Source organism: Brassica oleracea, chromosome C4 (genome assembly GCF_000695525.1).
Source record: "Brassica oleracea var. oleracea cultivar TO1000 chromosome C4, BOL, whole genome shotgun sequence".
NCBI classification, from domain to species: domain Eukaryota; kingdom Viridiplantae; phylum Streptophyta; class Magnoliopsida; order Brassicales; family Brassicaceae; genus Brassica; species Brassica oleracea.
The window spans coordinates 20,012,916-20,018,296 of NC_027751.1; the positions used below are offsets into that span (position 1 = coordinate 20,012,916).

Below are 5,381 nucleotides of genomic sequence, written 5' to 3' on the forward strand. Positions count from 1 at the left end.
ATTTGCATTACAGTTATTATGCTAAAATAGTTTTATTAACAATTGACATTAATCTAGTTACCAATGTCATTTTCACGTTCTTCAGTGGTAAGAAGATGACTTAGCCTTTCTTTTGCCCTACAATAGACACCATAACCAAAATTTCTCTGTGAAGAAAATTAAACTCAAAAACATTGAAAGTTTTTCGTAGCTAACTGAAAGGAAAAGATCAATATGCTCAAGTTCGTTGCCTATTTTGTCTTCCTAAGAATAAGCCACTGAAAAAAAAAACGGATTTGTAATTAAGCAATTTCTTTTTTGTTTATCAAAGAAAAAAAAGAAAGAGAAAATAGTAATCTACCTTAAAAATCATTTATATAACAGAGTAGTAAAAAATTATTATTACCTCAATTGTTGTTGACAATGCTTTGACTTCTAGACGTTTTTTTGAAGAATAGAAACTGAGGAAATTCAATTGACATCTTCAATGTGAATCATGCAAAAAACAGTAGTTATAAATATGTATCAGTTTTTGAACTTAAAATGAGTGTACCTTTTCATCAAAGTATATGTACCTTTTCGTCCACAAGGATAGTTTTCATCGCGACAACAACTTCAAGTTCATGTTTGGGATAGTAGTCCCAAATCCGAGAGATCGCACTCTGATTTTCCATTCTTTTTAGATGAATTGAGCTGTGAAATAGGAGTAGACTCCAATGTCATGATCTTCAACCTAAGTTCTGCAGAAAGAGAGAAATGATTATGTATTAGAGAAGAAGAGAAGAATTATTCTAAAAAAATTGATAGAAAATAAAACATAAAACTGCATCAGAGCGTTTCAGAATTGACGATGGTGAAAAAAAGAGAGATGAAACTATGGTGAAAAAAGAGAGAGAATAATATATAAACTAACTTTGTTCACAAAAAAAAAATATGTAAACTAACTTTATGGTTGATCGTGCGATGATGGTGGTAAGTTAAGAATAATTAGGAAATTAGTTTGTGTGATAGAACGTGGGTAGTTATCAATGTTTGTCTATTTTTATTGTTAAATTAATTTTATAGCAATATATAAAAGAGTCATTTAAAATATAAATTGATATCGTAGAAAAATTGATATCTAAATTCATATTAATAAGCAAAAAAAGGTAATAATAGTATTGATTATGGATGCACATGGGTGAAAATAATCTTTCATAAAAATGTGAACTTATATTATTGTTGCAGGAAAACTAAGATCGATAACAATGGAACACTTACTTTTTCTTTTTGATGACATGCTGTAGACATGATGCAGTAATACAATGATTGTTTTTTTTATGAGCTTTTCCATGGGTACAATTTAGAGAAACACTAACTTCGCATTCTTGATCCTCAAATGTCAAAATTTATAGTCTCACCTTTGAAGATACGATGCTTGTGTCAGAGATACAATATATAAGAGAAAGTAGATTAATTTATATAGGAGATTATAAAATAGTTTCAGGAAATATAAGTTAACGTGAGTTTTTTAGAAAAATTAGGAAAAATAAGGAGCTGAAGATTTACATTGCAGAAAATTAAGAGAAAATATAGTTTTTTAATAAAACTTTGCCAAGCGTCAGAAAGAAAATCAGTTGTTTTTAATTGTTTTTAAGAAAAATTTCCACATGTCAATTGTTTTTTTAATTTTTTTAAAAAATTCCAGATGTCGGTATCTGATTTGCCATGCGACTTGCGCTTTAGTATATAAGACAAAATTTAGGGTTATATAATTTACAATAAAAATAGATTTTAGGGATATATTTATTGGTATACTTGAAATTTAAAATTGTTCTGTATATCTTAAAACAGTCCAATATAAACACAACATAAATGTCAACTATTAATCTATTTTCCAAAACAAAAGACAAATCATTACTTATGAAAATTCTAATTGAGTGAAAACATATATGTAGCACAAGTATAACATAATTGATGTTAATATCTTTTATGGTTTTCCCCTTCTTATCTTATGCATATATTTTCAAATCATTACATATGAAAAGCCAAACTGAGTGAAAACATATATGTAGCACAAGTATAACATAACTGATGTTAATATCTTTTATGGTTTTCCCCTTCTTATCTTATGCATATATTTTCAATGCTATACTTGCTGACCTTTTTGTTTGTTTCCAAGCATTTACAAATAAGAAATATAAAGCAAAAGTGTATATATTTTGATTCAAAAGTAAACAAAAATAATATCATCACATTTCTCTACCACCGAGTTTTTTAGACTCTATTTGTACGTTAATTTAAGGTGAGATCCTATATTTTTTCATCCCTGAACTATCACCATACCAAATAAAACAAATTCAGCAAATCTAGGCTTGTAAATTAGTCCATTTTGAAAAAGTTAGTGACCTTTTTTTTATTAACGACCTAATTTGTTTATGTTTACCTTTTTCACAATGTAGTATGTAATTTTTGCCAATATGAAAAACTAAAAAGAAATAAGCATATGTATGTTAAAAGACAAAAAAAAGTTCATGAAAGAAATGAATTTGAGCATGAAGAGTTGGGCGCATTAGTTTCACTATCCTTGATTTTAACTTCATCTCCCAACTTTGCAGTACGTTAAGCATATCAATCTATAGCAAATTTGTGCTTTGTTTTTTTTTTATTTCATTGAAACCATTAATTTGAGAGAGAATCAATGGAACTGTGGCAAAGAATTTAAATAGAGATGAAGTAAATATATTGCAATCAAGTAATGGTCGAAACTTTTAAAGATTAGTAGTTTTAAAGATCGTGAGATCATGGATTTAGTGGAAGAAATATTAGAGATTTTTATTTTTTAGAAAATAAATAAATGTAAATCAGGTAATACGTAAAACTGCTTTTATTTACTTAAAGATTTCTGCATTTGTTTTTTCTTTATTTTTTTTAAAAATATGTCATGTGTCAGAATTTTATTGGCGACTTGTGCTTTAATATATAAACTAGTATTATGCATGTGCTACGCATAGATCAATTCATTATATTAGAAATTATTTGATCATCATCATAATTTTCAATCATAGTGAATATTATTTAAAATATTATATGAACAGTAACATATCATTTTAGAGGTACATGCATTGAAATAAAGTGGTTGAAAGTATGAAAGAAAAACTTTATATCAATATTTGATGATTACGTACCGAATAAAAAATACTTAATTTAGTTTAGTGTAACTTTAGATATGATGAATCTAATAATTTACTATTTTAATTTTTATAGTTTAAAATTGACATTTTATGTTGATTTACCTGAAATATTTTTGAAAGCACACTTGTAAACAAAATTAATTCACATTACTTATTTTCCACATGTTGATTTACCTGAGAATTTTTTTTTTTTGAATTTATAAGGTTGAAATTTACAGCTTAAGTTTCCATTTTATAAATTAAAAAATTGTATAGCAATAACTAAGTAAAGTAAATTTAACTTTGGATAAAAAAATTAATCTCCTTGATACGTTCATCAATAACTCAATTGCAGTTGTGAATCCTGGAAAATAATTGATTCAACCAATGAAACATTAATCAACAAATCAGGAAAAATAGCAAAGAATGGAAAACGTTAAAACCTTTTTTGTCATGTCAAAAGCTTGTGCTTCTTTGATTCACAAATCACAACTGCAATTGAGTTATTGCTGAACGTATCAAGGAGATTAATTTTTTTATCCAAAGTTAAATTTACTTTACTTAGTTATTGCTATACAATTTTTTAATTTATAAAATGCAAACTTAAGCTGTAAATTTCAACCTTATAAATTCAAAAAAAAAAAATTCTAAGGTAAATCAACATGAGGAAAATAAGTAATGTTAATTATTATTTTTTCTGCACCAAATTATTTTTAAAATTATTCATCTAGATTAATACTTAAAAGCTTACTATCAACAAGATTTAGATTGATATAGAGGAATTACGGGATGCAATTGATATTGGTACGGTAACTTTGAAGAGATTTGATTTTAGATCACTACAACATAACTAACTTAGAAACTTTCTCGATCATTTGATTTACAGGGCTTGGAGGTCACGGTTTAGAGAAATTGAATGGAAAATAAAATGGAACATACGTTCAGCAATAACTCAATTGCAGTTGTGATTTGTGAATCAAAGAAGCACAAGCTTTTGACATGACAAAAAAGGTTTTAACGTTTTCCATTCTTTGCTATTTTTCCTGATTTGTTGACTAATGTTTCATTGGTTGATGAACATATCATTTTAGAGGTACAAGCATTGAAATAAAGTGATTGAAAGTATGAAAGAAAAACTTTATATCAATATTTGATGATTACGTACAGAATAAAAAATACTTAATTTAGTTTAGTGTAACTTTAGATATGATGAATCTAATAATTTACTATTTTAATTTTTATAGTTTAAAATTGACATTTTATGTTGATTTACCTGAAATATTTTTGAAAGCACACTTGTAAACAAAATTAATTCACATTACTTATTTTCCACATGTTGATTTACCTGAGAATTTTTTTTTTGAATTTATAAGGTTGAAATTTACAGCTTAAGTTTGCATTTTATAAATTAAAAAATTGTATAGCAATAATTAAGTAAAGTAAATTTTCCTTTGGATAAAAAAAATTAATCTCCTTGATACGTTCAGCAATAACTCAATTGCAGTTGTGAATCCTGGAAAATAATTGATTCAACCAATGAAACATTAATCAACAAATCAGGAAAAATAGCAAAGAATGGAAAACGTTAAAACCTTTTTTGTCATGTCAAAAGCTTGTGCTTCTTTGATTCACAAATCACAACTGCAATTGAGTTATTGCTGAACGTATCAAGGAGATTAATTTTTTTATCCAAAGTTAAATTTACTTTACTTAGTTATTGCTATACAATTTTTTAATTTATAAAATGCAAACTTAAGCTGTAAATTTCAACCTTATAAATTCAAAAAAAAAAAATTCTAAGGTAAATCAACATGAGGAAAATAAGTAATGTTAATTATTGGTGCAGAAAAAAATATATGAAGAAACCCAAGGAAAATTTAAGAGAGATGAAAAGATCTTTCATTCTTTTGTTTGCGTGAGAAGATAGAAAAATTGAGGAAAAAAAAAAGAGAGTAAATTATATAAAAGAGGAAAACCAAAAACAGTTTGAAATCATGGTCAAGTGACTTTGAACGTGTATAAAGAGAATTGCTAAAAATTAGGGATGTATAAGAGATTTTCTTTTAAATCAATTGTTTTTTCTTAAAAAAAAAATTATTTTCCATTTGTCATAATTCTATTTGTCAAGTGACTTGTGTTTTAGTATATAAGAGATTTTATTTTTTAGAAAATAAATAAATGTAAATCAGGTAATACGTAAAACTGCTTTTATTTACTTAAAAGTTTCTGCATTTGTTTTTTCTTTATTTT

General features: G+C 26.0%; 1 long non-coding RNA gene across 1 annotated transcript; it reads right to left on the minus strand.

Annotated features, from left to right (window-relative positions):
- Positions 1-221: 221 nt before the first annotated feature.
- LOC106341610 lies at positions 222-822 on the minus strand. Its single transcript, XR_001269695.1, has 3 exons — positions 555-822; positions 386-461; positions 222-257 (listed from the first exon to the last, which is right to left on the minus strand). It is a non-coding gene; the product is annotated as an uncharacterized LOC106341610 (long non-coding RNA).
- Positions 823-5,381: the final 4,559 nt, after the last annotated feature.